Genomic DNA, 24,587 nt, shown 5'->3' on the forward strand with positions numbered 1-24,587 from the left:
AAGGTTAACAGGCTGTACGTGTTCTTGAATTCCGCACGTATGATTTTCAGTGGCTCATACTGGAGTCTCTTGGATTTTGCTGCCTGAGCGCGGTGTCGCGGCGGCGTTGGGGGCTGCGGGGAGCGCGGCCGGGGCGCTGTGACCCGCGCGGGCGGCGGCGGAGGCGACCGGGACGGCGGCCGGGCAGCGCGGATTTCGCTGTTGTATACATAACGCGTACTGGTTGTGTCAGGCAGGGCGAGAACACCGGTGTTTTAAAAGATGTGCTGTATTTTTTTTAAAAATTCTTGTGTCAATAGCTGGTGGATTTTAATGATTTTAATGCTTCCCCGTAACTTTAACGCAATTCCCTCACCCTTGTCGCCTGTTTTACTTGAATTTAATTTATCTAGTTCTTCTAAAGCATAAAAGTTTATGTTGCTTCTTTGTGAATTTCTGACTTGCGAGGCTTCTTTAAAATGTCTTCTCTTTCGAAATGCGTCGCCTTTTTTTTTTTTTTTTTTTTAGTAGATGGCTAGAACAGATTCCTTGTTGCTATATCAAAATTTCTTTTTTTTTTACCTAAACTTGATCTGCAGTGTAAGAGTTAATTGAGGTGCTGGAGGTGGGCACCCGTGCATCTCCCCGACCGACAAAGTCATCGTTAAAAAATGACCGAACGCGGGTTGCTCCCTTTTGTCGCCGTTTGAGACACGCGCACCGTCCGTAACTTTTTGGGGACAGAGATGAGGGTGCGGGGGGTCGTTACTGACTGGGCTGGAGGGGGACACCTTCCCCTCCCCCCCCCCGGGACCAGCCACCCTTTGTGGGGACGGGCGCGGTGCCACCTGACGTCACTGGCGGCCGGTACGGCCGAATTACCCCCCCGGGCGGCCCCGGCCTGGCGCGAGGCTCCCACCGCCGCGCGCGCGCGCGCGCACAACCGCCCGCGCGCTCCCGCCCCGCCCCCCGCCTGCGCGAGACTCTAGAGAGCGCCGGGCAGGGCTGGCCGCCCCTCAGCCACCGGCAGGCGGGCAACGCGCCCCTGGACCGCCCCACAGCCCGTCCTCGCCGCCCGAACGCCCCACAGCCCGGCCCCGCCACCGGCAGGCGGGCAGCGCTCCCCCCGGAGCGCCCCATAGCCCGGCCCCGCCACCGGTAGCGCGCCGCCGGACCGCGGAGGTGAGTTCGGCCGCTCCCCGGCTCCGCGTACGGTGCAGGGAGAGTTTTTCTTCCAGATGAACGCCTGGAACGTGACGGCGCTTTGCTGCGCTGAGCCTGTGCCGGGGCTCTCCGGCTGAGGCTGCGCCCACCTCGCTGGCCGCTCCCCGCCGGTGCCCGTCGCCTCTTTGTTGTGCTGGGCTGGCCGCGTCCCCGCCGCCAGTGCAGGTCCCGCCGCGGGGCCCGGCCTGGGCTGCGGAGCGGCCGCGGGGCGGGGGGGGGGTGTCGAGTCCCGGGGAAGCGGCAGGGGCTGGGCGTCCCGGGGCGGGACGGCCCGCAACCCGACCGGTTTTAAACTTTACTCATGGCCGCGCGCCGTCCTTCGGCCGGGTGGCGCCGGTCACGTCCGTGCTGGCGGCCGCCGCAGCCTCTGGGCCGGCGGGCGGCTCTTTTGTGTGGCGCGGTGCGTTCTGCTCCGCGCCGGCCCGCCCGCTCCCCTGCACTCCGCTCCGAGTCGCCTCGGTCGCCTCCCGCCGCTGTGGTGTCAGGCCGGCCCCGCCGCGTCGGCCGGCGCTGCGCGGGCGCGGAGCAGCGTGAGGCGTTCGGCGGGGCCGCGCGGAGCGGCCGCTGGGATGGGGGCACGGGGGGGCGGCCGGAGCATGCTCTGCCTCTGCACCGGCGTCCCTGGGCCACCGCGTACCTCTGCGCGGGTGCGTAGGTGCGCCCGAGCCTGCGGGGCGGTGGGGGGGGGGGGCGGGCCGGGAGCGGGGCCACTCTGCTCCGTTCCGCGGAGGCGGCCCGCAGCGGGCCGCGCCGCCTTCATCTTTTGTGCGCGTCGCTTCCTTATAAAGAGAAACGGGCAGCTGCGGCCCGGGGCCGAGTTGTTGAAATTTATCCCTTTGTGTATATTACAATATCCTCCATTTTTCTGCCCTCTAAACAACGAGCCTTTCGCCATCTTGGGCAAATTTTTATTCCCAAGTCTGCCCGTCTCTGTTAGGAGGGAACGAGTGGAAATCCTGAAGTCCTTTTGGATAAGACTCAAAGTTTAGGAAATGTTACAGGGACAGACAGTGACGTCATATAAAGTTTAAGGGGAATTTTTCCAAGAGTGTGTGCTTTCCCCCGGAATTCCTGATACAGCGTGTTGTAAACCGCACTTTAGAGAGGAAGGTTCCTAGTCGAGACTGCACGTTCAGGGAACATTAGGAATATGCTGCTTTATCTGGTGTGTGGTTTTGTAACAGGTAGAGAAATCATTGTGCTTTTGGGTTATTGTTCTCCCCCGCCCCTCTTTTTTTTTTTTTTTTTTTGTCCTGGCCTTTAGTATTTAATACGTAATGCTTGGTAAACTGTTTGGTTGCTAAAAAAAACATTCCAAAGTTCTTATGTTAAATAACGAATCATCTGGGGATTTGCATTATTTTTGTTTACAGAAAGTAGTAATCTGACATGAGGTTTACATGAAACACTCGGTACAGAATCTTCCCTGAGGAATAAACAAATTATACTTGGGATGAGGAACATAGAAATACACAGTTAAATTATAAATTTGGGGGGCATAATTGGAAGCAATAAAATTATTAAGCTATATCGTTACAAGATTCTGCTTGGAAGTACCTATATATATATGTTACATGTAGTTTGGGTTATGTTCCAGACACTATATAATGCGGGTGGCAAAATGTAGTTACTATGCTAAGCTCATTTAAAAGAAAAATAAAATCTCTTTACCTCTGGCTATAAGCTCTGTGTCAGCTGTTGTGAAAAGGGAAACAATAAAAAGTACTGTTCTGTTAATTTACTTCTCAGTTGCACTTTTTTTTTTTTTTTTAATCTTATGAAAGTTTTTCTGGTCACATGATATGACTTAGTGAAACACAAGGTATTTGATAAGGAATAACTATTGTTGGTGAAGTTCTGGTTTTCCATTCTTTTTCCTATACTCGTCTTACTTGCTGCATATTTACAGTGACACTAATGAGAACATGAAACTGCCTGTATTTAATTTGCATTGTCTTTGTCTTCGGGGTTGGGAAAAACATTGACAACAGTTAATATAGAAATAGGAAAAGCTGTAAGTATATCAAGACTTTTTTTTTTTTCTTCTATCCAAGTCATCAGTATTGAATGATGTACCTGTAGTGTGTCCTTAAGGTGATGTTAGAACAAATGTCAGAGACTTAGTTACTCACCTCAAGGGGTGTGAGTGGGTTGGTTGGTTGGTTTGTTTGTTTGTTTTAATGCATCATAAAGTGGTTGAATTGAGTATTTGCCAGCTATGTGAATATTAGGTAGATGAAAATGTTTAAATAGTTGAAAGCATGTACAACAGATGGTTCTAAATTATACATGCAACAAAAGTCTAGAAGATTTGACAGATTATAAATGGTGAGCAACAGGATAAGTAATTTCAGAAAATGATAGTATGTTTGATGTCTCATACCTATAATAAACTACGTACACTATAATAAACTACATAATACTATAATAAACTATGTACACGTTTTTGTCACAATACTGCAAAATCAATAAACTACATAATATTAAGAAAATGGTAGCCAAGGTAATTCTTGTAAAGTGTGTATAGAGGAAGCATTAGGAGTGGTTAAAGGATCTCTTTAAAGTTCAAGCAGGGGATATTTGTTTAATCATAGATGGTACCAATTCTTTGCAAGCAATGGAGTTAATATCAGGTTGTGGTAAAGTTCTTCATAAGTGGAGCTCTTGGGCGAGTAAGAAATCCTCTTCAGAGGATCGCGCAATGTTCCCTTTTCATTATTGACCCAAAGTCTGTTCTGAATGGCACAAAATAAGGTTTCGTGACTAATGTACATTGAAAATAAACTAGAATTGTGGTACTGGTATTTCTCATCCTATAAAAACCATAGTGATGTGTTCCTTAGAAGTCACTGTTCCTACAAAAAGTAATTGTTTTTTAAGTTCCGTTTTTGTAGATTATTGTAGGTTGTCAACGTTGTAAAATTATTTGAATAGCATTAGGGGAAAGGTAACTTAATACATGCTCTTTACCTTTTGGTGAGAAATAATTGATTTTCATGAACGTGTGATAAGGTGCTTTGCATTTTCAAAAGATAAATTAGCAACATTTTTATATTATGGAGGGAATAAGCATGGGTTGACCACTGCAGTACACTTGTTTAATCTTAATACTGACCTGATGATAAGAAGAAAGTGCTAGAAGACTGAATTCGGTGTCTTTTTGGAAGTCGCTGCAAATGCAAATTGAAAAGAAAGTAATGGAAGTCTGTCTTTTTAGTCCTTTTGCCCTTTTTCTCATTTTCTTTGTTTGCATGTTTATTATATAGGACTGCAGTGTAAAGGAGCAGATGTTTTGCAAAACATCCTGATGTGTTGCTTTTTCTTATGGGAGTGCATAACTGTTCCTTCTGATGCATCGACTTGACAGCTGGTTGATTTCATGGAACTGCTAAGAAGCCATTAGTGGTGTCATTGAATTGAAACAGAACAGTCACTCCCAGCTTGAACTGCAATTGTTAATGTCTTTGTTGCTACTTTTCTGTTCCTACACAATATGTGGAACATCACAGTGGCAAAGAAAAGGAAGTTTGTGCTTTCTGTCTCATCTCCCTGATTTACGGAAAGGAGGCATTAGTACTTGACTACTTTTAGTTTTGTAATTTTCTTATAATGTCATATTTGGTATTAAGAGATTTTTAGCTGTTGAGAGGTAGATTTAGCACAACCAAAAAAGCAATTTGCCACACACACTGACGCATAGGAGTAAGGGCATCCCACAGTTCGTATTGCTTCACTGTGATTTCCTCCCCCTCAGTCTCTAGTACAGGTATCTTTGAATAAAACCAAATACTGGGTTTTGATGGTAGTTGGATTTTTTTTGTTTGGGTGGGTTTTTTTTATTGTCAACTTTATTCTAATAGAAGATTACAGAAGAGTGGTACTTTGCTTTTGTCACTTAGATAATTTGGCCCGATGAAGATCCCCAAAGTTCACCAGTTTTCTCCAAATTGTGGTTCAGCTTTTGAGTTAATTTTTACTACAGTACATTCAGAAAATTATGTCATACCACATTATAAACTAGTTTGTGATCGTAAATTGCCATCAGAAGAGATGCTGACACAGTTGTCAAGGACAGCAGTGTTTTTTGTGGTTTTTTTTTGGGGGGGGATAGTTTGCAACATTATGAACATTGACAGAATGTACTAAGTATGTGTTGGTCAACATATTTTAAAGGAATTGGAAGTCCGTGGTGAAGATAACATGCAGAATTCAAAATGTAGGTACAGATCATCTTCCCCACTGCATCAAAGAAGGAAATCAAAAGGTCCTCTTTCTGACTGACATTTAGGCTTTTTAAAAATTTTTCTTATAGTGCTACATTCTTACTTTAAAACTATTTTTATTGTATTCTTTCTGTGTAATGGCAGAATGAAAGTGCATCTTCAAGTGAGTGATAGGGGTTGGGAGTTTGGAGTTCTTCCCTGCTTGCTTTTCACTGATGAGGAACGTAAACAAGGATACTATATTAATAAGATTAAACAGACCCTCCTCCACCCCACTTGCCCTGTTTTTGCTTGCTTATTTGAAGAAAAAAAAAAAGGAAGGAGAAAATCAACAAACAAATCAACAAGGAGTCACCGGGAGACTGACATAAGGAAAATAGTATGTTCACATTAATTTTTTCATTTGTGTTTCTTAGTACTTTTGTGAAGGTGAGGGTGTATTCATTTCACTGTTACACAGATAAGGACTCTGATGTACAGAAGGATTTTGTCTTTTACCAACATCAGAAACAGTTGATGGTAGAAAAATTTGTAAAATGGTAAAAAAATTAGTAAAAAAACTTACTAATTTTACAGTGTCATCTCGATTTTTTTTTTTCTTTTTTGGGGGAGGGAGGAAAAATTGGGATTTATTTTATTGCAGTATTAGCATTTAATGAAACCACCGGTTGAAAGAAACCCTCAGAGAGTGAGGAAGTATTATGCTTGTTTTTCAGTTTTTTAATGTAGCAACAAGGAAGGCATACAGGGTTTTTCCCTGATTAGTTTAACAGAATTGATTTATGCATTTGACAAGATTCCTAATACCAGTTTATTCTCTCTTTATGTGAATGTTTTTCAGATCGGTGGGGAAAAGACAAATATCTAAGAAAGTATATACATTTTTAAACCTAACCTAGTGACAGATGATCTCTCAGACATAGTCTCTGAAAGTATGGACTTAGAAAAAGATGTGCTGGGCTTGTCAGTGACCGTTTCATTCTTTCAGAAGGATGATGCCTGTTGCTATTAACGTGAAATCTCTCCCATTGCCTCCCTACTCACACCCATCAGGGCCTCCTGAATGTCTTGTTTTCTGTGTGTAAAAGGATATAAGGCTCTCTTTTCACTTGATGTAGGTCAGGCATTGTAAAGAGCTGAATGGGTTAAGCCTTGGTAGTTTGCAAAAAGAGATTGCAGAGATTTTTCTAGCCCCTGAGGGAGGAATCACACAAACCCTTAAAATTCAAACTACTAAAAATGTAAAGGCACCATCTGAAAAATTGGTCTACTTGATGGACTGTTTACATCAGCAATAGTCCTGAGTCGTCTGAGTATAAAAACCTTGTCCCAGGTACTGTTTGCAGTATAAAATCTTAAAAACAAAGGTAGGTTTAGAAGTAATGCAGTGACCATCAGATAATGTTGTTTTCTTTTTGGAGGCTCACACAGAACTTCTCCTCTGGAATTGCTGGAAGGGATAATGAAGAATTTTAATTTTTGAATAATGGAGAACACTACCAGTGTTTTCTTGCAAATTATGGGAAGTGTAGGGTAGATTTTCTTTAGAATAGTTATTGAGTACGGTGATTTAAAGGCACAAAATACTCTGCCTAGCTGTTTTTGAGCTTGAATCTCAGTCGTGAAACTGTTGGATGAGAAGCTAAAACTTTGAAATCTTCTAGGGAGTGTTTTTTCCTTCACTGTGAGTACGTAGCTAACTTGAGTACGTAGCTAACTTGAGTACGTAGCTAACTTGAGTACGTAGCTAACTTGAGTACGTAGCTAACTTGAGTACGTAGCTAACTTGAGTACGTAGCTAACTTGAGTACGTAGCTAACTTGAGTACGTAGCTAACTTGAGTACGTAGCTAACTTTTTTTGATTGTGACCCTAGTTATTAATCGATTTGTATTAATGAATTCATGTTTTTTCTAACGCTGAAAGATTCTTTAATAAACAATGCATTGCATTTTATCAGATACTTATTTTAAAACAGTGGGGTGTGGTATCCAAATATAATCAGCAAAATAACCCCACAGCCCCTTTCTCAGCTGTCAGTCTGTTCTTATGCAGAAGAAAACCAGTTTGACAAAAATTGTTGCAGCAGTCCACGAGATGCGTAGGGACATAATTGTTGGGATTTTGCCCCATTTTCTGTTCTTACACTTTTCTACGAGCATGCACTCATTAATCAAAGACACTGTATTCCTGCTGAGGGCAGAGAGGTTCATCAAATTGGCAGCCAGTTTGGTGTAAAGAACAGTGTACTGAAGCTCTTAACGTGCTAGGACATAAATAAATCTAAGTCTTTGTATGCAAACCCTGGAGGTTAATACTGTATAATTCGGTGTCCTGTCTTTGTTTTTATGATTGATGTTTGGAAGTGTTTGAAGCTCTGTGCAAGCCTTCCAGCGGGTCAGGGCTGATGGTCTGATTGGCCGCAGCAGAAAAGCCTGTGCGTGGCAGAGGGGCTTTTGGGTGTGATGGGGAGGTGGTTTTTTTTTTTGTTTTGTTTTGTGTTTTTTTCTTTTTCTTTTTATCTTTTGGCTGGGGGATCATTGTTCTATTGCCTGAGCTGTTATAGGAAAGTTCTAGAGATTGACAACCCCTGCTGTGATAATGGACTTAGCGCATGAACTGCCAATAGTTTGGTCCTATTTGTTCTGAAGCTTACTGCTATTTGTATCCTTAACAGAACTAACATGTAGAACAAGCGAAAACTACTGGGATTTCCCTGTAGAAATAGTGCTGGGATTTGGCTTTAACATGAATTGGTTGCATATTCATAATTTAAGAACAGCTGGTTACAGCAAGCACATAGTCATTTGGAAGCTATTATAAACCATTCTACTCACACATGGAGGCTGTGCTTGAGTTTTTTTTTTTTTTTATTGATCTACCTGCATTTGAAATCTGGTCACTGCAGCCACAGAGGCATTTCATTTTAGCTGTGCTTGCATCATAGAACAGCCTCAGTATTAAATATTTCATTTTAACTAAATGCTGAATAAAATGATAAACTGTGAACTTCGAAGAAACAAAGTGTAAGGATGAGCAGTGACATACATCTTAAATACTTTTTTAGGCTGCTTTACGTAACAAGGTTTTGTAATGTCAGCCAACCTTTGTAGCCCTTCGGTAGCTTTCGTTGTTATGAATAAGAAATCTTTGTTAGATTTATCCAAGGTTACCTTGCTAAAACTGTAGTTGCTGAAATTTGTGTTTTTCATGCATTGTATGCCTAGTGCTTTGGGAGGAAAGTCCAGAAGTATAAAGTGCAATTATATTACACAAAAAGATGGCGTAGTAAAATAGTAGTAAGCACAGTCTTGTGGAGTATCACATGGAAAAAATAATGGATGTATGAGACTGTACTCTTACATGGGTAAGCTTAGCTGTTGGTATAATGTGAAAAATACGTACCTAGACATATTGGTTAGTAATATATATCTAAGCTGTGTTAGTAAAGTTGATTTAGTTGATTCCCCCCCGCACCCTCCTTCAGTTTTGCTTTTCCAGGTTAGGAATAAAGTGAAGCATTTCCACTAGTTTATACACTTAGTTTGATAACTTTGCTGTATCCTTGCTTGGCCTTGTGACTGGAACTTCTAAAAGGAGAACTATACTTTTGACTACAAAATTCAGTTTTCCAAGTATCCTTAGTTCTTTTGGGAATAAAAGGGGGCCCAAAATGCCCACTCCTACACATCTTTTGATCCAGTATGTTGTAAGTTACTACCTCATAACCTGGTATGTAGATAAGAAAGTATTCCTGAGGAAATATGTGAATAAATTCTTGCTTTGTATATATGGATCCAGGAAGATGGGAAGCCATTAAGGAAGGTTCCTTACTGCATTCGTTAGTCAGTGAGATAAAAATATCAGGCATACACGCCTGAAAGAGGGTCTAGTTTTTCAAGCTGTATCAGTTGATTTAATAAAAGATATTATGACTCCCTGCAGCTGTTGTCTTTTCTATGTAGTTACAGCAATTTTAAAAAGGCCGAACCATAAGAAATGCAAACCAGTATTTTTCCATTGCAGCTCTGCTCATTTTTCATACTTGGAGTTACCCTTAAGCACCTCACTGCTTCTTTTCAATGTTGATGAAAGAGCTAGATCAGAGATAATAGTTGAAACTACAACCGTGTGGTTTAGAAGAGTGAGACAGAAGAGAGGAGCGCTCAATATTTAGATCATTTGGGGACCTAACCTCTACAGCGGCTGTAATGCCAGAAACAATTTATTTATAGCACAGTTGTAAGACCTTTCAGAGCGAGGAGAATTCCTCTGGTTTGTTTTTTTTATTATTTTTTAACTTAGCAAGTCTAATGTTAGAAACAATAGAGAGTTCCATTGTGGCTCTTTCAGGGAAATTACCTCAAATGTGACTCTAAATAAGTAAATAGATGCTTTTCTCACCCCACACCGCGATTGGGAATAGTCTACTTAGTAAACATTGACAACTGGACAAGGGCAGGCATTGATCGAAATTTTTTTCATCATATTGTCAATATAGACCATGTTAAAAAGCTACTGTCCCAAAGAAAGTCTGAGAAATGGGAAGACAGCTGAGATCCAAAGTCTTGATAAAAGAAAATGAAAGGGTATAGATTATTGAAAAAAAATCACAATAATACATTTCAGCAATTCTTTATCTTCCTGGCAACTTAGTAGAGAAAGCACTCGGATTTAGTCATACCTTGGATGTATCGCAGAAAGGTTTGGAGAATAGGGTTTAAGCAAAGTGGGTGAATGTTTGAACACAAAATAGGGATGTCCCAAACTGCCAAGTCTTTGCATAGCATACTAGAGGCCTTCCATTTGTCAAGGCGGTTTGTTTTTGTGTTTGTTGTTGTTTGTTTAGTTTTTTTTTGACATGCCAACAGCTACAAAATAAAAACAATATTAAAGGGTTTGTATAGTTTACTTGCTACTTAGTGCATGGAAGAGTGTTTGTAGAAGTAAATTTTAGAAAAGAAAAACAGGCTTAAGGGAAGAATATATTCCTGTAATGACAACAAACTGTTATTGAAGGTCCTTTAATGTTTGGCATTTAACTGTGATATTAGCACTACATTTTTCTGCAGTTGTCATCTTTTTTTCTTTTCCAGAAGTGCTTTTCAAGCTTTATTTCCCCCTTTAAGGCTTAAACGTATATCAAGTTGTCTTCAATGAACCAAACATAGTTTGAATAAGAGTAGGAAGTATTGATTCCATGGTTGAGCTTGTCCAGAGGGTTAGTTTGGAGGTAGTCTTTTACGACTGCGTGAAAAAGCGTGTTTATCGTGCAAAGAAGTAGTCAAAGGGCATGCAGGGAAAGGAGGAACTCACTCTTGCTTATTAACACGAAACTAATGGTAAGTGCACTAGTAAGTGCGATCAGTTATAAAATGCACTTTTTCTCTTCTCATTAGGAACTAAAAGGAACTGTTCATGCTTAGGTAATTTCCCTTTTATTTGTACATGGTAAAGCTACAGAGCAGCTTGGAATACTTTCCTGTTTTTAAGAGATGTTTTCTATGCGTCAAGCTGTTTCTGATTATCATTGAGGTAAATTTATGATCTTTTGACTCTTGCAGATGCCAGTAAGTTTTCAGTGTTAACAATTATGATGTTATGGATATACAGCATATTTCAAAGTCTATCGTGTTGATATAAATGGTTTAGAGTAGCATTTAAATGTAGCCTGCAGTCTTTTTGCAGTCATGGAAATGAATTATATATTTTGAGAGAGATGTTAATAGTGTAAAGACTTTATAATGAAACAGACATGTAGATGGGACAATCACTTTTTAAAAATTTGCCTCTTAATTTATATAATTATTGGAGTTTTGGTATCTTGCAAACGGCTTAAAATAAATACACAAGCAATCATCTTACGGAGAGATCTGTGTTGTATGTTGTAAGAGCAAATTGAAATGCAGGTAGGTGGGATGTCTAACACACTTGGTAAAGCTGAGTTACTTTTTTTTTTTCTTCATACATTGACCTCAACAGAACTGGCCTGCATTCTATTAATAATTTTATAAAACGTAAAACTTGGACTGAGGGAAGGGTTTATTATTCAGCGTTTGTTGTTGCTGTTGCTTCCAGTGGCAAAGCCAGTAATACAGATAACTGGAGTGCTATGATAGTTAGGTGATGTGTATAAATCTTCATGTTAATTATATTATGTTCTATTTATACACAGAATCTTATTCCTTAGTTTAGCAGCCCCTTATAAGTGTCTGTTTCCATATACAATTTGGCGATTCATAGCTCAATAAATAATTTGTATTTTTCTGTAAAAGTTTGCTTAAATTTTAAAGAGCTATCTGAGTGCCAGATTTCAAGTCTGATTCTTTATAATGGTCACTTCAGATTTTTTAGGAAAAACCCATATGCTAATTTCGGGGGGAGACCCATGGCAGAGAAGGTGATCCGGAAATAGTAAACCAGTATTCTTGGCTGAAAATAGCACTGCAACTTGTAATGTTGTTTAGCAAGAACTGCTGATTGTGGAAAACAGTGATAAACACTTTAACACACAGTTTCTTTCAGAGGTGTTTCAGAAGACTTTTGAGATATACAGTATTTAATGTTTAGAAGCAAAAGTTGCATTTCATTATGTTAGGATTTAGTCAGCCTGGAGATGCACTGTGCTCCCTGTTTAAATATAGCATTAGATAGAATGGTAGATAGTTCTTAGTAGCCTAACAGGAAAAAAAAAGGGACAGTTTAGAGATGTTATCTGTGTTGCTTAGGAATGTTACTTATGATCTCAGAATGTCAAGAAATGAAGATTTATATATGGTTTTGGATGTACAGTGATCTAGTACTGTGTTGAAAGGTTTCTCTGGCTTGGTAAGAAGGGATAGTTGCTGGTATGCCTAATTGTCACGTTTTTTTAATTCATAATTTTTAATTCTAAAGTTTGCGGTGGTTTACTTGAAGAAAGTAGCGTGACAAGTAAATGACTAGTACTTGTGAGTTGTTTGCCTGTCTTACTAGCCATAGAAGTACATTCATAGAATCTGTTAATGCAGATTTTTCAGGTCAAAACAATTCAAACCTAAACTGTTCCCCTCAAAAGAGGGCATAGTGGGCCTTTTGTTTTGTGTCTCTTCAATTTCTTGAAACAATAGTTGTTTCTTTTGCAGTTGGTCTTTTGCAGCTGGGTCTGTCTAGACCTGAGCTAGCTGGCTGTAACCTATCCCATTGCAGTATCATAATAAAAGTTAGGATATTACTTGTTTATTGAACATCCATATTTGTGTTTATGAACAGAAAAATGCAAAACTGAGTCTAAAATGTTGCATTACATAGGCAAAGGGGCATCAGATTTCTTCATGTATATACCCAATTTTGTAAGAAAATTTCACTTTTAGCATGAACTCACCAAATGCTTTATAGATTTTTGGTTTACTGAAATTATGACTTATTTATTAAATTTTATTCTGAAAAAGCAGCATCCATATGCAGATTGAAAGTAAGTTAAGACTTCACGCTAGTTAAGACCTTTCAAACAGTGCTTACCGACAACGTGCTTCATGAGACCCATATTAATTTCTGCTGCTGAGTAGCTTGTCTTACAATGAGTGATGTCAGATTTTTTGATGGCTTGGTTGCAATGCAGGATATTTTTTTTTTTTTTTAATAGGATGTGATTTGAAAAGACCTTGCAGAGTACAGGCTGAGTTTATCTATTAACGGAAAAAAGTTTTACCATGGTGAAAACCCACTGTGCTTGTGAAAAGATCAAACTGAACTGGAAGAGTCTCGGGAAACTAAGTGGCTGCATGAAATTATTCACTGATGGATTTGAAGTAATGCACATGGAACAGAGGGAAGCAGGGAGAGTAACATGAACTAAATATACGCAGTGATGGGTTCTAAATTAATTACCTGCTATCAGGTAGAGCTATTGGAATCATTGTCATGGTTTAACCCCAGCTGGCAACTAAGCAGCATGCACCTGCTCTCTCACTGCCCGCCGGTGGGATAGGGGAGGGAATCAGAAGAGTAAAAGTGAGAAAACTTGCGTGTTGAGCTAAAGACAGTTTAATAGGTGAAGCAAAAGCCAGGCACGCACAGGGAAAGCAAAACCAGGAATTCACTCACTGCTCTCCATCACAGGTGGGTGTTCAGCCATCCGCAGGGAAGCTGGGCTCCATCACGCCTAAAGGTGACTTGGGAAGACAAACACCATCACTCCGAATGTCCCCCCTTCCTTCCGAATGTCCCTTCCCCCACAATGCTGCGTGGTCTGGGACATTCCTTGGTCAGTTGGGGTTGGCTGTGCCGGCCGTGTCCCCTCACAGTTCCCTGTGCCCCCCAGCCCATTGCCGGAGAGGGATGAGGAGCAGGAAAGGCTGTGACTCTGTGCAAGCGCTGCTCATCAATAATGAAAACATCTCTGTGTTATCAACACTGTTTTCAGCACAAATCCAAAACATAGCTCCATAGCAGCTACTGTGAAGAAAATTAACTGTACCCCAGCCAAAACCTGCGCAGTCATAATGCATAGTTCTGCTAAAAACATCAGTTCAGCAGCAGTCGCAATGCAAGTTTGACACATTTCTGGGTGAAAAAAAAAAAAGGACAAAACTGAAAACATTTAGGGTACTATATTAATTCAGGTCACCCTGTCAAGTAGAATAAAAAGCAAATAAAACTGAAAGGAATCATCAGTTTTGGAACACTTTCCATATGAGATGAGAGTATATAGAAGTCTTCAGCTTGGGCCATGACCAAGTGCTATAAAGTCATACTTGGAATAGAAGAGTAAATAGAATAAACAATTTTTTGTCATTCCAGAAACGACTGAAATATCATATTGGAACTAAAAGAACCCAGTGAAACAAAACCCAGTAGTCTGTTAATATAAAACAAGAAGTCGTGCTTTTTACTTTTTGCTGGGTTAAATGTGGAATCTTCCTTGGGTGCTGCAGAGAGCAAAATTACGATGCACTTAGAATGATTAAATATATTAATGGAAGAGGTGTTTATCAGTGGTCGCTGAGTGTGGTGATTGAAATGCAGTTAATTTGTTAAATCTTTGTACTTCTGATTTCTGAGGGAAATTCTTTCTCAAAATGTTTATTACTTGTGTAAATGGAGCTTTATTCTGAGTTAGTTACTGTTAATTTTTTTGTTAATATTTGATGTTTTGTCTTTGATAATTTGCGTAGATGGAATAATAAGGAAGCCCAAAATATGAAAATTCTTCTAAGATTTAAATGAATATTGAGGTTTCCTAATGATTTTATGTGAGGGATTGAAAGGTAATGATCTTTGGTTTTTGATTGCTCACGACAGTTATTTTCAGTCATCACTGATTATCCTGTCCTTCATTCTTGGTTCCTTAATGCGCTCTCTTCGCATTGTTAATGTGCATTCTGCCATTAACATAATGTAATAGAGAATAATTTTATGTACTGCAACTAAAGCCTTACAGATTTTCCCATGTCCCTTTTCTTCCCAGTCCTGTGTGTGTATATTTAGTCTTCAGGTGTATCACCTGTGATATTTGTAAACTCAGTCTTTTCCCCACCCCTGACATTTAAGTATTTCTTTACCTTCTCTCCAGCTCTAGGAAATTAATTCTGAGGAAGAGGATATTTTTGTTCTGCTTCTTGAATAAATTCTTCTAATACCATAGCTGATAAGATGGGCATCATACGTTTCTAAAATAGTCTGGATCTCAAATATTGTCAAAATTGGAAGGGGAGGATTGAAGATAGCACATCCCATACCTAGTGCTTAGCCCTAATCTGTATATTTTTCATGTGTAAGCAGCAGCCTTGAACTGACTGCACGTTGCAGTGTCGTTTATATTAAGTGTGTATATTGGTGTATGTAATCGTCTCTCAAGCTAGATGGAAATGTGGATGAAAAAATAAGATCCTTGTAAGCTGTAGGCTGTAACCTATTGTTGGTTTCAGCAGAGTGAGAAACAAAACAAGTTTCAGGATCAAAGGAGAAAAACATTCAAAAGGAAAAACTGCCCAGGAAACGGCGGAGTTGAAGGGCAGCGCATAGACCAAAGGAATCTCTTACGTTTTGCGATATTTTACTCTCAGGGGTACAATTCAAGTTTTGTCCAGTCAGCAGACGCATTCTGTTTTCTCATGAGGCAGCGGCCAATTCTAACTATGACTGGGTGGTACTTACTGAGAATACTTTGGATTTAATCTCTGGTGCTTGTGTCAGTTCAGGGCTGAGCTCCCCAGAAAGAAAAAAAAAAAAACAAAACCAAAAAACCAGCTATTTCTGTTCTAAAATAAGGCTGGGTCAAGCCCATTTATTATGGTGCCAGATATGCCTGAGCAAATAAATGATAACTATGTGTATGGCATTATATATGTGTGTTCTTATATAGGGAGGGGGAAGAAGGAAGAAGGATTTTGCTGGATGATGAAGAGTTTTCATGCTATGGAGATTCTTTTATAAATGAAGAGTTTGATTCTTCAGATAATACTTCTGTGGTTATTTTCACAGACTGGTTTTTGACTTCTAGCACAGGGCCTCTAATGTTGTAATTTATGTTTATTAGCGTTATGGAGTACAGAGGTTTGTGGGTTTTTTTGTGAAATAGCACTTCTACCCTCGGCTGTTGTTTATCCTTTTGATTTTATTTGTTTTTCCTGATGCCGCATCAGTTGCCATGGGAACAAAAGCAGAACTGGAGAACCAGCAGCCAGCAACTGAACTGTCTGACTTAGTTTCTCCTTCTTTTCATGGGAACAGATGTTTTAGAGGGGAGGATAAAGCAAATACTTAAATTTCTCTGGCAACTTTCACTTTACCTTTTTGTGACTCATCTGACTTGGGGGAAAAAAGCACTTGAGAATGGGGTTTTTGTTATGAATTTGAGGAACAGGCCATGAGCAGTCAGATTAATATGTTAGTAGAAGAGTTAAAGAACTGCTTCATTTCTTGATTTGGCAAGCGATTTCAGGAATTGATACATAAATATATTGGGTCTTAAATTGTCTGTGTTTCCATTAAATCCTAAAAATGAACAATTTGGACTGTAGTGCATGTCTCCATAAATGTCTTTCAGTCACTGATTTAGTAAAAGTTTGGTGGTGCAAGTAAAATTCCATTCAGACCAAACTGCACGGCTGTCTTACAAGCAAAGTAACATGTATTTTAGCCAAATAAAGCATTCTAAAAACCAGTGGCATGCCACTAACACAATTCATTTGTTTTTAAAAATTTAACAAATGTTTAGGCCATGGACGGGATTCTTATAGGCCTCAACTGTTAATCCTAGACCAGTTTTACTAATTCCTAGAGCACTGACTAAATTGTTCTATTGTAATTTTTTTATTATTTTTTGGCTTAGTAGAACTTCTGAAACTATAGACGTTTGCTTTGCATTTGAATAATTATATTTGAATATTTCTCTTTGAGGACTGGAACTGATCCTTTGATTTTACATAATTTATTTAAGCTTTCGATAATGTGTAGGTGTTTGTGTGTTAGCATATATAAACATGTAAATATTTGGACCACAGAATTACAAAATACAGCATTTTCTGTGCATAATGCATGTTATAGCTAAGATGTAATAATTTACATTTTAGAGGTAGAAATTAAAGCATGTACTAGAAAGATAATGAGAAAATGCAGTTTTTCTGTAAATTTGGAATTCTGGATTTGCCTTACAAGTGTTAAAGTTCTAAGCCATCTGAAACAATGTCAGAGGTGCTGGCATGAAATTTTTACACGGAAGAGAATTTTGAGCAAGACTTCGCAGCACGTTGTTAGATTTTTGTTTAAAATAGGAGTTTTTATTTTTTTTTTTAGGTCCAGTAAGGTTTTTTTACTTAAAGCTTTGTGTATTGGATGTATTTTAAATATGTTTTTATGAACTTTTTGAAAAGCTCTTCAATGTTGAACAGAATTTTAGGAATGGCAGTAATGTGAAACTGCTAGTAAAAACACGTAAGGTGCATAAACTTGGCCAGTATAAGTTCTTCCTTCTAATTGGTAAAACACTGTGGTAGCAGTGTAGTAAACAACAAAACCGTTACATGAAAAGTACCAATTTCTTGTGAATTATGATGTAAAAAACCCCAAAAGACAAACCACGGTAGGTGTCAACTCAGAGTATGTTGTTGGCATTGTATGAAATGAAAATGAAAAATGTCCTATCCTAAAGACTTCACACAACATTGCAAGTAAGTTACAGTTAAGTTGGAGCTAATGTGTTTGGCTGGAGTAATAAATAAAAATGTTGAAACTGCTCATCTCCTGTGGGGTGTACAGTAACTGAGGCATAGAGTTTGCATCTGGCTTAAAGAAGGCTTGTTGTAACTTGTACATCAAAAAAAAAAAGGCTAAAAGAGGCCACCTGCTACATACAGTTTTCAGCCTCTTTTCCTTGTGGATCACCAGTGAAAGGATAAGATTAAAACCACATCAGAAACTAGCGTAAACATGTTACTTTGTTTGTTTTGTCTTTTTTTGAGTGCAGCAGGTAACCTATCAATGCTGTCAGTGTGAACAACATAGTAGTAATAAACAGGGCATTTTTGGGGGTAATTGCTCTCTGAAATGAAGCTTTTAAAATTGGAATATCTCAGAATTATACTTGCTATGGCATTGCTCCTAATAGCAAACAACATTATTTTTAAACACAGAAGCCAGAGTGTATTAATTGTCACAGACAGGCTTAACTATTAGGTTGGCCGTTCTGTACATGAATGTACTGCGTTTAACTTTCATTACCAGAATTAAAGAAATAGCAGTACTAGGAGTTTGAAAGATTGTATGTGATAGATTAGTTCTGAAGTGTTGAAATACATTTTGCTCTAGTGCAACAAAGCTTTTGGTTTGGTTGGGTTTTTTTAATGCTTTCTTAAGCGAGGTTTGTGGCTTCAATATCACAAGAGATTTTTAAAGGAACCTTTTGGATCTTAAGTTACTTAAAAAGTAAGTGTCTTATTTTTGTTAGGCTAAATTAAACAACTTAAGTCTGCTCATGAGCTTAAGTTTGTCTCTACTTCATATATATTGTAAAAATTAAGGCCTCCTGTTTGTCAGATATGCTTATTTTCTGAATGGAATGTATACGATTGAAGTAAAACTGACCTAATGCAGAGGACTGTTAAGTTAAAGTGACCTGATTCAGTGTGCTTATTAAGACTAATGTACTGGGTTAAAATCGATTATAAACCTTGATTCAACAAGAAGATATGCATTTATTCCCAAATTGTGTTTCAGTAAAGGAGATAAACTAGGGAAGGTGCACCGCTGGACCTGTTGTTTGCAAACAGAGAAGGACTTGTGGGTGATGTGATGTTGGAGGCTGTCTTGGGCACAGCGATCATGCAATGATGGTTTTCAATTCTCAGAGAAGTGAGAAGCGGGGACAGCAGAACTGCTGCCTTGGACTTCTGGAGGGCAGACTTTGGCCTGTTCGGGAGCCTGGTTGACAAGAGCCCCTTGGGAGGCAGTCTTGAAGGGTAAGGGAGTCCAGGAAGGCTGGGCATTCTTCAAGAAGGAAACCTTCAAGGCTTAGGAGCAGGCTGTCCTTCTGTGCTCAAAGACGAGCCGGCGGGGAAGACTGGCTGGGCTGAACACAGAGGGCTTTGGTTGAAGCTTGGGGGTGTGAGGGGCAAGAGAGTTTATGGCCTTTGGAAGAAGGGGCAGGCAACTCAGGAGGACAAGGATGTTGTGAGGTTATGCCGGGAGAAAATCAGAAGGGCCAAAGCCCAGCTAGAACTTAGTTGGGCTACTGCTGTAAAAGACAATTAAAAATGTTTCTCTAAATACAAAAGGAGCAACAAAAGGAGGGCTAAAGGAACTCTCTATCCTCTATTGGATGCAGGGGGAAACATAGTGACAAAGGATTAGGAAAAGACTGTGGTACTTAATCATAAAATCATAGAATGATTAGACTTGGAAGAGACGTTAAAGATCATTCAGTCCCACCGCCCTGCTCTGGGCAGGGACACCTCCCACTAGACCAGGTTGCTTCAAAGCTCCATCCAAACTGGCCTTGAACATCTCCAGGGATGGGGCAACCACAGCTTCTCTAGCCAACCTGGGACAGTGTCTGACCAGCCTCAGAGTAAAGAATTTCTTCCTGATATCTAATCTACATCTCCCCTCTTTCAGTTTAAAACCATTACTCCTCATCCTGTTGCTCCCTTGGCTGATCAAGAATCCCTCCCCAGCCTTCCTGGAGCCCCTTGAGGGCCTGGAAGAGGCTCGAAGGTCTCCCTGGAGCCTTCTCTTCTCCACGCTGAACATCCCCGGCTCTCTCAGCCTGTTCTCACAGTAGAGGGGCTCTAGACCTCAGAGCATCTTTGTGTCTTCCCCTGGCCCCGCTCTAACAGCTCCATGTTGGTGGCCCCAGAGCTGGAGGCAGCACTGCATCGGGGGTCTCCCCAGAGTGGAGCAGAGGGGCAGAATCGCCCCCCCTCACCTTGCTGCCCACGCTGCTGTGGATGCAGCCCAGGGTATGGGGAGCTTTCTGGGCTGCCAGCACACATTGCCAGCTCACGCTGAGCTTCTTATCTGCCAACACCCTCAAGTCCTTCTCAGGGCTGCTCTCAATCCATTCTCCACTCACAGTAAGACCAGTTGTTCCCTGAGTTCCCAGTCCCTTGTGCTGGGAGACAAAGAACAAGATGAAGGCCCCGTAATCGAAGGAGAAATGGTTAGTGAACTGCCATGCCACTTAGACACACGCAAGTCTCTGGGGCCAGATGGGATCCACCCAAGGGTACTGTGATGCAGGTGTGCTCACCAAGCCACTTTCTGTCATTCATCAGCAGTACTGGCTAACTGGGGAGGTCCCAGTTCACTGGAGGTTAGCAAATGTGTCACCCGTCTAGAAAAGGGGCCAGAAGGAGGATCCAGGGAACTACAGGCCTGAGGAAGATTATGGAGCAAATCATGTTGAGTGCCAACACATGGCATGTACAGGGCAACCGGATGATCAGGCCCAGTCAGCATGGATTTATGAAAGGCAGGTCCTGTTTGACAAACCTGATCTCTGACAAGGTTACCTGATTTCCTGGAGGGTAGGAAGGCTCTACAGAGGGATGTGGACAGGCTGGATTAATGGTTTGAGGCAATGGTCTGAGGTTCACCAAGGCCAAGTGCCGGGTCCTGCATTTGGGTCAAAACAACCCCATGGACGCTCCAGGCTGGGGCAGAGTGGCTAGAAGGCTGCCTGGTGGAAAAGGACCTGGGGGTGTTGGTCAACAGCTGGCTGAATATGAGCCGGCAGTGTGCCCAGGTGGCCAACAGGATCCTGGCCTGTATCATCCATAGTGTGGCCAGCAGGACCGGGGCAGTGATCGTCCCCCTGTATTCGGCACTGGTGAGGCCTCACCTTGAGTGCTGTGTCCAGTTTTGGGCCCCTCATGCCAAGACAGACATTGAGGTGCTGGAGTGTGTCCAGAGAAGGGTGACGGAGCTGGTGAGGGGTCTGGAGCAGGAGTCTTGTGAGGCGCGGCTGAGGGAGCTGGGGGTGCTCAGCCTGGAGAAGAGGAGGCTGAGGGGAGACCTTCTCGCTCTCTAGAACTCCCTGAAAGGAGGGTGGAGCAATGTGGGGGTCGGGCTCTTCTCCCAGGGAACAGGCAATAGGACAAGAGGAAATGGCCTCAAGTTGCTCCAGGGGAGGTTTAAGTTTAGTTTGGGTGTTAGGAAGAATTTCTTCACGGAAAGGGTTACCAACCAATGGAACAGGCTGCCCAGGGCAGTGGTGGAGTCACCATCCCCCGAGGTATTTAAAAGCCGGGTAGATGTGGTGCTGAGGGAGATGATTTAGTGATGGACTTATCAATGTTAGGTTGATGGTTGGACTCTACGATCTTGAACGTCTTTTCCGACCTAGATGATTCTATGATTACATGTGATATGAATGTGCTTGCTTAGTTGTCATCTGTATTCCTTGAACTGCGGCCTGCATCTTCTAGAAGAAAACTTAAGCAGTATATAGATGTCAGGTGACCCCCCTACACAAGCTTACCGTCAGATGTAAGGCACGTGTCATAACTCAGATGCAGTTAGATTAAATCAATGCATCCTAATCCTGAATAGATTTAAGTGTGCGCCTGGGTTCACATAAAGGCATTGACCTACTGACACTAAAAGGAGCTAAGCATGTAAAATTGTTTTGCAGAATCTCAGCCTTAAATTGGTCAGTGGCTGGGCTCTTTTTGTTGTTTCAGTAGCAACATTAATGCTCTTGTAATACCTTTCATAATTTGCGGGTTTTTGTATTCAAAACATAATAATGTACACTTTTTCTCATGAAATTTTTTTTTACCAGATTTCAACATTCTTCTCATTTCATTAACTGATATTTTCTTTGCTATGAAAAATACCCTGCTACAGTGAAATACAGTAGTCAGAATGTAGGTTGTAAAAAATTTAGGCTGTTTTTTTTCAGTTTGAGTGTTTTTTCGTTTTGTTTTTTAAACATGACTACCTTTTCTAGATGCAATCGTCAGAGAAAGAAAGAAAGTATTATATGTGGCCACTGATCTGGTGAATATGATGCTGTTTTGAATATGGTAGCGTTTTGTACTTTAAAGTTTGGCTTTGGTGCATGTACAGTATTCACATTGTGGTTCTTAATGATGTGGGTACTATCCCAATTAAAAAGCTGCTGGCATTAGTTAAAAAATGAAACACGCTTTTGAATACTGATTCTACAGAATGTAGATTTTTGAGAATCCTTAAATATTTATTGTGGATCCAGAAATTTGTTAGCCTTGGAGCTGCAGATTAACTTGTCTTTACACACTTTATAACAAACAGAGATTGAACTCAAGTGCTGTTTATGAAATGTAGCAGATAATTTCTGATAAAACTCAACTGTTTCTATAATGCTTCTGGTTATTCCTACTTACGCAGGAGTTCCTTTGTAGGCTCTCTCCCTTCCAAGTACCTGTTGTCAACACAGGTAAAATTTTACGACCACGCTGTTTGTCCATGTGCCTGCCTGTTCCATGCAGTAACTTGTTTGCCATTCATTTTCAGCCATAATTGAAAATAGGCTAGGCATTCAAAGGTAAAGTTCTACAGCTTTGTGAAAAGAATCACTGTATTGAAGAAGATGCCCAGGTTAGACCTGCCAGTTGAGGAAATGGTAGGCAGTTTTAGCGTTACTTCAGCCCTGCCCCAAGCCATTCTCTGATTCCTCAGCATGTGCGCAGCAAGTGTGTCTCCACTGGCACCACTGTCCTTGCCAAGTGGGTTGTTGCAATGGGCTTATATTTCCTGCAGAGGATCTGCTTTATGGCAGTAGGAAGATGTAAAGGACTATCATAGGAACGCTGCTCACAGGAGTTTTTTTTCTGCCACCTCAAAAGTAGCCTGCATATAAGGAGACCTGTAATAAAAAGCTTTTGCTTTGTGTGCATAATAGAACGTGGATACTGGATACTAAAGTTTACTTTTTGGATCAAAGTTATGTTTTCAGAATAAATTTGGTATTATATTATTTTGAAATCCTTAGTCACTTTTGAGTAACGTGAATAGAACAATGTTTACGTGTGTAACTACAAGCAATAAGCAATGCGATTTTTTTCTGTCAGTGAAAATACCTTAGAATCATTCCCATGTGCACATGTAAGTATTTCTTACTGGGGGTGCGGATATGCAAGTCATGTTAATTTGTTGTTATCTTTTCATTCCAGTATTACATGAGAGAACAAACATTTGCATTGATGTGTGAAACGAACACTTGCCTTTATGAAATGCATGCACATATTACACAGTTTTCCAGAACTTTAATTTTAATTGGGGATTTTTCAGAACCGAAGTCTGTGTGCTTAACAGTGTCTGTGAAATGGATTGTGTGCACTGTCAGCTTGTGGACAGCTGATTGCGGTTTCATCAATGAAAGTAGGACTTGGCAATTTTTTGTTGGTCAAATGTAAGTGAAAACCACAGGGTTTTAAAAAGTATAGTCATGGCTATTTTTTTAACGCGAGTGAAGGGTGGGTTTTTTGTGGTTTGGGCTTTTTTTTTTTTTTTTTTTAGTATTGTGGATTGGATTTCAGTGATGCAGTAGATCATACCTGATTCACTTCCATACTGTAAACCAGACTAGCAAGAGTTAGACCTGTTTGTCAGATATTAAAAAGCCTGCACAAATGGCTGCTTTATTGTAATATAAATCACACTGATTCATGCATGTGGTAATAATTAACTTCTGCTGATGTTAGAAAAGAAGTCATCATTGCTGAAAAACAGGTTTCAGTATGTTTTGACTCAGCTAACAGAAGTTAGAATCGTAGGGTTGGAAAGGGACCTCTGGAGATCATCTACTCCAATCCCTCGGCCAGAGCAGGGTCACCCAGAGCAGGTTACACAGGCACGCGTCCAGGAGGGTTTTGAATGTCTCCAGAGACAGAGACTCCACCACCTCTCTGGGCAGCCTGTGCCAGTGCTCTGCCACCCTCACAGGAAAGTTCCTCCTCGTGTTTAGGTGGAACTTCCTATGCTCCAGTTTGTGCCCATTACCTCTTGTCCTGTCGCAGGGCACCACTGAAAAGAGCCTGTTCCCATCCTCCTGACACCCACCCTTTAAGTATTTATAAGGGTTGATAAGGTCCCCCCCTCAGCTGTCTTTTTTCCAGACTGAAGAGACCCAAATCCCTCAGTCTTTCTTCGTAAGAGAGGTGTTCCAGTCCCCTCATCATCTTGGTAGCCCTTTGCTGCACCCTTTCCAGCAGTTCCCTGTCCCTCTTGAACCGGGGAGCCCAGAACTGGACACAGTACTCCAGGTGCGGCCTCACCAAGGCAGAGTAGAGGGGGAGGATGACCTCCCTCCACCTGCTGGCCATACTCTTCTTGATGCCCCCCAGGATGCCATTGGCCTTCTTGGCCACGAGGGCACATTGCTGGCTCATGGTGCCATTAGACCAGTATAAATTTAACTAATTTTGAACAGCAAAAGTGTAAGACTACAATTTTTACTGAACTTGAAGCTTTGTTTTTAAACAAGACATTTAAGTTCGTTTTTTTTATGGAACATTTTGCATATAGCAACCAATGAAATAATCAGAAATTACATCTTTTAAAGAGTGTGGTCTCTGAATGATTAATTTTCAACTTCCCTTTTGCTTGCTTACCTGTTTTTTTTAATGGGCCATCAAGAAGCAGTCAGGGTTCAGGTTACCAGGGGTCTGTAGATCACAAACTGAAAGCAAGTGTGTTAAGT

General features: G+C 40.9%; 1 protein-coding gene across 18 annotated transcripts in view; it reads left to right on the top strand.

Annotated features, from left to right (window-relative positions):
* Positions 1-508: 508 nt before the first annotated feature.
* The window catches only part of BAZ2B (bromodomain adjacent to zinc finger domain 2B), a 155,294-nt gene continuing 131,215 nt past the window's right edge, over positions 509-24,587 (top strand). For 8 of the 18 annotated variants that reach the window (XM_063342661.1, XM_063342663.1, XM_063342660.1 and 5 more), the window contains exon 1: positions 519-1,161. The gene's annotated coding sequence lies outside the window, so the exon portion shown is untranslated. Of the gene's footprint in view, positions 1,162-24,587 lie in introns of all 18 variants that reach the window. The other 10 variants (XM_063342671.1, XM_063342674.1, XM_063342675.1 and 7 more) reach the window with 4 other exon arrangements.

The sequence above is a fragment of the Chroicocephalus ridibundus genome, chromosome 7, assembly GCF_963924245.1.
Source record: "Chroicocephalus ridibundus chromosome 7, bChrRid1.1, whole genome shotgun sequence".
Classification (NCBI taxonomy): domain Eukaryota; kingdom Metazoa; phylum Chordata; class Aves; order Charadriiformes; family Laridae; genus Chroicocephalus; species Chroicocephalus ridibundus.